Genomic DNA, 10,929 nt, shown 5'->3' with positions numbered 1-10,929 from the left:
CTTTAATGAAATGGTGACACAAAACCGACGATTATTCCTGTATACACTATAGAAATGTACCCAAGGACAATCCCCGGTTCTGTGCTAAACTATTGCTAACTATGGATGAAAACTACTTGGGCTATTGTGATGGGATGCTAATGGACTAGGAATGGGAAACTACGGGAACTATGTCACCTGCCGATGACAATGTATTAAAATGCATTTAATATTATTATGAGATCCCTCGCGGAAATCGTGGTGGTAGACGAATGACATTGTCCGTTTGACCCATATATATATATATATATATATATTGTTATATATTGTTATAGTCCGCGATTGGCTGAACCGATTTTAGTACAAGTATGCATTTGATATCTAATCATAATTATGACGAATAAAATTCGTTGTGAGAGGAAATGTTGCAGACTAAACTGCGCGCACACTGCACACTACTTAGAAGGCCCTTGGAAGGCGTTTTTTTAACCGACTTCCCAAAAAGGAGGAGGTTCTCAATTCGGCCGGAATGTTTTTTTTTTTCTATGTATGTACATCGATTACTCCGAGGTTTATAGACCGATTTACGTGATTCTTTTTTTGTTCGACTCGGAATAGGTGCCAGTTGGTCCCATAGTCATCAGGTCAGGATCTGATGATGGAAACCCTGAGAAATCGAGGGCAAACTTCGAAAGTTGTAGGCATACATAGGGTAAAAACTTGATACTCAGGTGTAAACCTAAAAGCACTATTCAACAGTGAAGATTTGGAGCTGACCTGATGATGGAGACCAGAGAGGGCCGAGGGAACTCGACAACTGAATATGAAAACTACCTCGTGTTTGGGCTTAAATTCTTTGTATTGATGAGAACTTTCCACTTATATGGATAGTGACAACTATTCGTATCACTGAAAAGCTGTAAATAAAAAACTTTTTTACAAAAAAATTAAACCTTTAGTGTTTTGGGAAGTCGGTTTAATTTTTTTGTAAAAAAGTTTTTTGTTTCAATCAATGTTTTTAGTCGGTTCGATACCGAACGAATAACTAATCTTTGTTATGTGTGTCGTCAACTATCGGCCCACTAAATATATGAAGTGTGCGCGCGTCCTAAAGGCTGCACTATGCAACTATGTACAACAAGGCTTGTTTGTAGCGGTACAGACTAGGCTCGCGTAGTGTATGTGTTATGGACCAAGTGATAAATTGAGCAGTATACATAATGCCCGGTCATTATGAAAAATGCCCAATATGAGAGCGCAATTTGATAATAATTATTCAAATAATCAAATTGACCGGGCACTATACATATTGCCCATGACTTTTTGGGCAAAGTAATACAAGCAAAGTAATAACATATTTATATTAATTTTTTTATTGTTATTGCCATTTAATTTAAAATAAACTAAATATTAAACCACTTAAATAATCAGCCTCATGATTTGGATTAATTATGAAGGACTCTGCCTTAAAAATCCACTATTTTTTGCATTTAAAAGTTAAGGAAAGTCATATTTAAAGGGTGCTTATTAAACAGGCTCCTTTTTAATATAATTATTCGCCCCGAATAATGTATGTTGCCTTCTTAATTACTAAGTCAGCCACAATTAACGAGCATCTAAATAATACTATCTCAGCCACTCGTTATCTTCTAAGTAAACCACTCTAAATACAACTCCGCATGATGGTTATTTTTTAGCATCTAAATTTGTAGCATGCATTCTATAGTTCGGCCGTTCAGAGAATGCGTTCCTGACACCTATCAGTTAGTCAGGACTAGTGATGGGCACAACATAACACTGAGTTCGTTACCGTTCCCCCAAAATAAACCGCCGCATTATTTTAAGATTATTTTCGTTTTAAATTGGCGGAATCATTTAAAATTTATATTTTAGTTATTTAAGTGGAAACCAAAAAAAGGTAATATTCATATAATAAAATCGTTTTATTTATTCTTTGTTACAAAGTTACAATCTGTATTTCTATGCAATAAAGAAAGTACATTGAATTGAATGTGCGTACAGAATGTTAATCAGACTCCGATTCGCTTGAGGAGGTGGTGTCTTCATCATCATCTTCGCCTACGTGTATATTAGGTATTATCAATAACAGAATCAATCCTGATATCTCGGTCAAAATCTTCCAAAATCAGGTTTTTAGAGCTCTACCTCACTGGGACGCCATGGCGACGTCGCCAGCGGCACAGGTCTGGCTACTTCTGGCATCCAAATGTCGCCAAGTCGAGTGGCCATGGCGTCTCGACAGTCAATTGTTTACGTTGTCGCTCAAGAAATTGCAAGCTGACTGGCGACCACATTGGCGACTGTGTGAGGGAGGTGCGCTTTACCGTGTACATTATAGTGGCTACTGTGGCCACGTCGCCAAGTTGCCACGGTAGCCAGAAGCCACATAGGGAACTGTAGCTCGTTGCCACGCCTCCAATTTGGCGACGTTACCAAACCGTCGCCAAGTGAGTTAGGTTCCATACATTTCAATACTAACTGCTTGGATACGTAGCCGGCGACGTCGCCATTGGCGTCCTAATGAGGCAGGGCACTTAGTCTTAGCGCACGAAACGACAACAAATGACTATTTAGCGTCACAAAATGACGGCCCATGATGCCATTTGGGGTTACCATTTTCAACCTAAATATAAAAATGCTACTTTCTTTCGCGCGTTCAGTTTGATCATAGTTTTATTTTTATATTTCATAAAAGTTATCCTATAGTCCATTATTTTCAAATTCTTAAAAAGAAAAACAAAACGTATTATTTTATATTATAAGTACCTATAACTGTATAAGAACCATCAACCAGAACAGATTACGATACTTGCCTGTTATTTTTAGCACAGCACTACAAATATAAAGCGCTGACATAACCTTGTAATAGCGCAGTATAGATTTAGAAAAATATTGTTTACCAAGTTATTTGACACTCAATTTGGCACAAAATTACAACATTCATTGATTATTATTGATATAATAATGTTGTTTTAATGCTCAACAATTGTTAAAACGATAAACAACCAGCAAAAATATTTTTATCGTACTGCAACGCCATTACAAAGTTACGTCGTCAGTTCAATCGCGATGTGTCAGAAACGCATTCTCTGAGCGGCCGAACTATAACAGTAAACTTCTAAAATGACATCATAAAATTTATTTATTTAGCTTCTAATTTTTTAACTCAGTACGTTTAAAATGTAAGCAAGCAACATGCAGCAAGCATGGCTTCTGTCACGGCTCCGGTGCTGCGGGGCTCCGGCGGTCCCATGCGAGCTTATCGTCGCAGATGGTTTTCACGCTCACCTCAGCTGCGCCTCAGCTCGCAGGCCGCCTCGCCCCTTCCACGTTTACGCGGTTTTGAATTGCACTCTAGGGGTAGGACAGACAAGACTACGTGGAGTCGGTTTTGCAGCGATACGTTTTCGTCACATCATCCTCCGAGCCTTTTTCCCAAACTATGTTGGGGTCGGCTTCCAGTCTAACCGGATGTAGCTGAGTACCAGTGCTTTACAAGGAGCGACTGCCCTATCTGACCTCCTCAACCCAGTTACCCGGGCAACCGTTACGTGGGATACGTTTTCGTCACTAACTTCAATTTTTTGCTTTATTATCAAATTGCCCAACTGTCATGTAGCAATATAATAATGCCCGTGCAATGTGATAAATAATGAAGTTAAGATAGTTATTAATCACTTGGCCCGATAAAGCTAGACATTATTCATAATGCTCGGGCATTATTTATAATGCCCGAATTAATCACATGGTCCATAACATATGCACGCTTTTAGTCAGGTAAAGGCAAGATTACTTCCGCGAAAATTTCTTGAAAGCATACTTACGTTTATTTGCAGCATATGATAGAATACTGATAAGAACCAGTATTTATTTAACAAGCAGCCTTTTTGTCGTCCCACTGCTGTTTAGTTATTAAATCACAATAGCCATTTAATATCAATACCAGACTTTCCCGAAAACCGTTGTGGTCAGGCCCGCCGCTAGCTTTTAGTTCGCCCGCGTGCAAAACTGATTATGCCGCCCTACGACTGGGTTTTGTCAAAAAAAAAAAGAAAAATTCGTTAAGATTATAAAATATGTATTTTTATTAGGTACAGTAATTATATTTGTTTACTGAAGTGTAAAACTAAGCCACATAATCCTTACAAAAACTTAACTCTTTTGTGTAGTGCGCCTGGTGCATTTGTTCCCAACGAGTAACACCCTCAAATGTCACACTGTTACTCGATGGGAATGTTTTTAAGAAAAAATTCCCAACCAGTCACACTGTTACTCGATGGGAACTTTTTATTACTAATTTCCCAACCAGTCACACTGTTACTCGATGGGAACTTCTTATTAGTAATTTCCCAACCAGTCACAATATTACAGTAGTTAATGAAAAGAAGAATTAAATCGGTTTTTACTTTAAAAACATTTATTCGTCATATTGCTGGTGATTCTCCTTTGAACGTTTTATTCTTAAATAATTAAATAAAATTACAATACCTAAATACATACATACATAGATAGACTCACGCCTGTATCCCCGAAGGGGTAGGCAGAGGTGTAATATTACACCCACATCTCGCCATCTATATTTAAGTCCCACGTAATAAGGGGGGGGGAGGTACCTAAATACAATCAGCTTTATATAATATATCAGAGTAAATCATCACATTTTACAACAATTATCAGTTCTAATTTCTAATGTTAATTTGAACTTTAAACAATTTTCCAAATACATATAATTAGCCATAAGTATGTTGTGACAATTAAAATTATGTATAGCAAAATAAAGTTATGATAAGCCGGCAACATCAGTTATCGCGAGTGTGTAATGGCGGTTATTTTCCATGCACATTTAATGTAAAAATATTTTTGCATCCCTCTTCCCGCGGCCCCGGCAGCGGCGGCCACGTGTCGTAAGTGGGGGAGAGGGACGCAAAATGAATTAGTCAGAGTTAGAATTACTAGCAATATGACGAATGTTAACGTTTAACGTACGTAATTAAGTTACTGTATTTACCAATGTTGTTATTTTGTTGATTTTAATAAAAATTTAAAAAACCGATTTAATTCTTATTTTCATTAAGTTCTGTAACAGTGTGTTCCCATCGAGTAACAGTGTGACTGGTTGGGATTTTTTTCTGAAGAAATTCCCATCGAGTAACAGTGTGACTGGTAGTGTGACCGGTTGGGAATTTTTTCAGAAAAAAATCCCATCGAGTAACAGTGTGACATTTGAGGGTGTTACTCGTTGGGAACAAATGGCCTGGTGCGATACAAGAAGAGAGAAGCAATCGTAAATAAGAGCGAGCGAAGCGAGCGCTCAAGTTTTATAGTTTATGGCCTAAAAAAGTAATTGGAGCCAAAGGTGTCTCTAGCTAATTTCCGTAAACGAGCTTATGTAGCGCCCTTGTGCAATCATTACCCAAGTGGCCCCTATGTATTGAAAAATTGTGATCAATAGGTACCAACATATGTATATCAAAGTGCTTAGAACAGATTATGGGTAACTCAAACTAACGAAAAAAATATCTATGACAATGTTTAAATTCAGTAAACTATGTTATTTAGGGTTTTTGGTGGGTATCCCGTTGAAAAAGTCAACGCATAAGACACATTTCACATGTAAGGAAGCGCGAGCGAAGCGAGCCCGAAAATTTTTCAGTCTAAGGACACAAAACAAATAAAAACCACTGTAAATTAACAAAGCAAAGTCAAATAGTAAGATATGTACAGAAATGAAGTGCAAATGTATACGCAGCCGCGAGCGAAGCGAGCGCGATTGTCTCCTTAGAGTTTTCATGAAGTAAACATGTCACAAAAAGCCAAAGTGAACAAAAAGCCATAACGGACGTGCGCGAAAAATATTTTTTCGGAATAGAATTAAACAAAGATTTAGTTTAGTGATACCTATCTGACATGGAGCCGCGAGCGCAGCGAGCGCGAATTTTTTTGGGGCCTCAAAGGGTAAACCCGTCAAAATTGACAGGAAACGACTAAAGCGAGGGCGGCTGTTTCTGAAATTTTATTGGTAATCTACTCATCTATTTTTATTAAAAATATTTTTGTTACGTAATTATGGTTTAATTTTGCCGTATGGTTTAATTTGCCGCCCCCTAAGAAAATGATCTTTCAACAGATGCAACTGAAACCGGCAGTGTAAGTCATATTCTTAGCGCTACTGCTGTGTTCGGAAATATTGAAATCAAATCATTGGTAAAAAAATATTGTATTTTTTAAATATTACGTGACAAGTCGCTCGATTTGCCGCCCCCTAGGACGTGCCGCCCGCGTGCGGTGCACGCCTTGCACGCCCGCTTACGGCGGGCCTGGTTGTGGTAAACGAATTACATTGTAGCATAGTCAATTTGTATGGTTACGTTAACTTGAATCTGAAATTAATAACCGACAGCCAATATACGGGTCAATGGGCCAATGTACGGGGTATTACGGGTTAATTGAAACAGAAAATTTATTTGCCAGAACTTTTTTATTTGCTGAAATCTTCTTCTTATCGAGTAAGCTTTCAGGCATCAACTACAAGACCTTGCTTTCTCAAAGCCGCTTGATGGTTTCTACTGTGGAATAGTTACAACAACTGCTAGTGAGTATCATCCGGGACCGGCTTAACGTGCCCTCCCAGCCACGGGGGTTTAACACCGCCAACTTGCCAACATACAGACTCCAAGCTGCATTGTAAATGTTTTTAAAGTCCACAAAGCGATTTAGGTATACCCGGGACCTCTAGCATTGCAGTTGCACTTGCAACTATTGCACACAACGGGCAGCCGAAATCAATCTATGAGGCTCGAAAAATTAAATTAGGAAATAGTCATGTCACCGATCATTAGTCGTTTTTCAAACTAATTTTGACCCATTGTAATCTCAAAAATGTACGTTTCTTTTGGAGTTCGTCAAAAACAGCAATAACAATAATTCTGATGACGTAAAGATACTCATTCCAATCGAAGGATTACAGTTATTCGTGCAACGATAGGGTGACCATAATCTTCACAAAAGTGGCCGAGATCGCTGACTGTGCGGGGACAACACAATAAATCTTTTCGGGGATAATCCGGAATCGGGCTGACTGGGGAAGGCTTTGTGGGCACACGATATGATGTATCCATTGAAGCTTTGACTGCTTAAGCTAGGCTTTGCTAGCCAACCATTTTTAGAATATTTTGTGTTGAAACTTTGTCTTCGTACCCTTTGAGAGATTCAGTACAGTCGAGAACAAACTGGTCAGATAATGTAGCAACGAACATTTTTCGTGTTTTGAAGTCACAATTACTTTAAGAGGTTACCTACTTCTGTTACACCCTGTGCTGGGCACAGGCCTCCTCTCACACGGAGAAGGATTGAGCGTTAATCACCACGCTTGCTCAATGCGGGATGCTGATTTCCAGATTTTCTCGAGATGTTTTCCATCACCTTTTTATCGGCCATTGGTGTCGATATACTTACATAGAAAGTATATACAAAATTAGAAAAGTTGCATTGGTACTTGCATTACCTGGAATCGAACCCACACACTCATGCATGAGAGGTTGGTGCTTCACCCACTAGGCCACCACGACCTAGGGATTACTATTCTTTCTAAGTAGTAAATAGTGGTTATACAAATACCGAATTTAAGTGCCAAAAATTTAGCAGCCCATAAATATTGGCACTTAATCAACAGCAGCAATTTTTCAAAACTGCCAAAATGCCATCCATATATGCATTTCGTCTGTTCCGGTGTAGTGACAGGCGCGCCGGAAGTGGACACGCAATGGCGGCCACATCCGGCGGGCGTAACTGTCGGCATTCGTCACTTCCGTGGCCGATATTAACGTGCCCTATTGATTGACATAAAACCTTTTTATATGGGCTCGATATTACTAGTTTTTATAGAGTTTTTATTGTTGCTGAGTGTGTTGCCCTGGATATGAAATAGAGGTGAGTATGAGTATGTCTTTTTCTTGACAATATGCTCTATTTTGTCAGCGATAAGGTTCATTTTCAATTAACGTAAGAAGCGATTTATACTGTACTTTGGTCCAAAATTATGGAATGTTTCAAAAACATCACTTCCTAGTGTTATGACTGGGAAGAAGAAGCGGTGAATAAAAAACTTTTCAGATTATAACATGATAATTGAATAGGTCAGTTATATTTTATTAAAATAGTGTACTTACTAATTTGAGGGCAGATAGGCAGTCGCTCCTTGGGAAACACTGGTACCCAACTGCACCTGGTTAAGTCTAGAAGCCGAATAGGCTCAGATGATGATGACGAGGAGCGTACTTACTAATATTTATTTAAAAACCCATAGAACATAAATCCGCTGAAATTCAGAAACGAAAGAAAACCTACCTTATTCAAAAGAAAAAGCTGTTTTGGTTTTGTAAGAGACAATTTTCGCAAAACCATTGTGATTCACAATCGAATTTAATTTTTCTACTTTCCACTCTTGTGAGTTGACAAAGGAGGCATTATTTTTTATTATTATTTCTTTTATTTTATTGTCTGACACAATGGCCGTGTTTTCAGACAGCTGGGGGGAAATTCAACGGAACTTCCGTCCTATACGGATGGGACAGTGTTTTTCGTATTTCATTTTTTATCGATACATTTTCTGTTTTTGTCTAAAGTCCTCGTTATTGGGTTGAAGAGATAAGATAGAGAGATAGAGTCGCTCCTTGTATTTACTAGAACTCAGCTGCATCCGGTTAGACTGGAAGCCGACCTCAACATAGTTGGGAAAAGCCTAGGGTATTGGTTTGTTGTTCTTAATAGTTGTGCAAACTTTTAAACATTAGGGATTTTAGTCAATATGCGTAATTGAAAAACTTCTCTTAATAACCTTCCTCCATAACACAGTCACACAAATCAGTTGAGTAGTTTAGGCGTGAAGAAAAGACAGATAGGCAAAAAGACAGATAGAGTTACTTTCGCATTTATAATATTAGTTTGGATTAGCACCTAATAAAGTTGAATTTGAACTTTTTTGTTAAAGTCTCTTGACTATCGAAATAACATGAAAATGTTCGAACTCGGGACATCCCTAGCGAAATATTTAAAGTAATAACGTCGACCGGTGGTTGCTGTATAAAATGTTGTTTAAAACAATGTTGCCGAACTCTGAATAACAGTAGTTTGTCTGTATTGAACACCGGCTTGTTTCAAAGTGATTCTTGTATATTATTAGTACCTACTTCGACTAATTCCGATTACCTATATTGTAACGATTGAATCGCCGAACGACTGAAAATCACCATCTACTCGAGAATTTTACCATAAAGTTGTAGGTTTAACTATTAGAACTGTCAACTGTTACAGCCTTTTTATCGTTCCACTGCTGGGCTGCATCCTCCTCTCACACGGAGAAGGATTGAGCATTAATCACCACGCTTGCTCAATGCGGGTTGGTGATTTCAGATATAGTCCAGGTTTCCTCAAGATGTTTTCCTTCACTTTTTTTTTGTCAGCCATGTATAACATGTTACCATGTAAAAATGTATAACACGTTATTAAAATATTGTCTATTTGCAGTGCCTAGTGAAAATTTAAGAGACAAAACTACAATGCAACATTTTGCTGAGTTTTTTATAAAAGGCAAGTAACTATTGACTTAAATAGGTACTAGCTGTACCTAGTTGTTTTACCCGTGTTCTGGCAGAACCACTTCCCGTAACCAAATTTTTTTTAAATAGGCTTCCTAGCTTCACTGTGTAAGCGCGACAGCCAAAATTTCGCTTTTATAATACTAGTAGCTACACTGTTTTGCAATGGCCTAAATTAAATAAACTTTGCTTATTAATAAAATACATATTAAGTTAATTTTACACATACAAAACCTAAGTCTGTTATTGTATTTGGAGGCTCGATGTTCTACGTTACTGATTACCCATCAAAATCACAGTTGACCCGGCCTTGTGTTCGATCGATCGCAGGCAATTTGATCAAATGCTGTAAAAACAATAATGTCATACATAAATAAAGCCGGCAGTCCACTGGGCCACACGGCGCCACCCTGAAAACCTAATTTACTATGAAAAATGTGATTAGCTTCACAATTACAGGAAAACTCTATTTAATTAGGTACAGTGAGTTTTGTAATAATTAACTGTTGTTTTGTAATAGTAGGTAATGAAGAAACAGTATGCAGGTTTTAGGAAATTGAAAGACCTATGACAAAATGAATAGGTCGGGTTGCTGCGGGATTGTTCGAAAAAGTTACCGCGGTCCTGGTACATAAAGGGCTTAAGGAGGAACATGATGGGTTAGTCAGTAAGAGTGTGACACTCTCTCACGCTGCACCCACAGCGGGAGGGGTCATAAAAAAGGTGTAGGTCAGACTGGCCTGTCACTACCGACATATAATTTTAAAATGTACTGTACTCAGTAAAGGTACCTAAGAACTAAAGTATTCTTTGTGTAATCTTAGTAGAGAGTAACGCACATTATTCAGAATATAATAATAGCACAATGGCCTTGCTAGTGGCCGTTGGTTCGGCGCCGCGCCGCCTAGACCTATGGCGGGACCCGTAAAAACAGCAATTCATTTGCTCACAGACAAATAGTCTTTGACGTTATTCCCTCACGCTTACGTCACAAGAAATGTAGATTACGAGTGTGTAAAGAAAAAAAGAAACAAAGAGAGAAAAAAATATTTCCATAGAGCATAGGTGGTACCAATCAGTGACACGGAAAACTTGTCTCATTCATTTATTCAATCAGTACTGATATTTGCAGATCATTTTAGTAAAAAAAAATAACTTGAAATCAATTTCAAGAACAACGAATTCTATAAAGGAGGTATTCCTATACCTATTTCCCGTGGATTCGGGGTGTTTTAGGCCACGTGAACAGTTACTATACTATATGTACTTGATTATATGCATAAATAAGCATACCTATTAAAATAAATAATTGTCACTTAAGTACCTTAATACG

Source organism: Helicoverpa zea, chromosome 13, assembly GCF_022581195.2.
Source record: "Helicoverpa zea isolate HzStark_Cry1AcR chromosome 13, ilHelZeax1.1, whole genome shotgun sequence".
Classification (NCBI taxonomy): Eukaryota; Metazoa; Arthropoda; class Insecta; order Lepidoptera; family Noctuidae; genus Helicoverpa; species Helicoverpa zea.
This window is presented reverse-complemented; position numbering follows the sequence as displayed.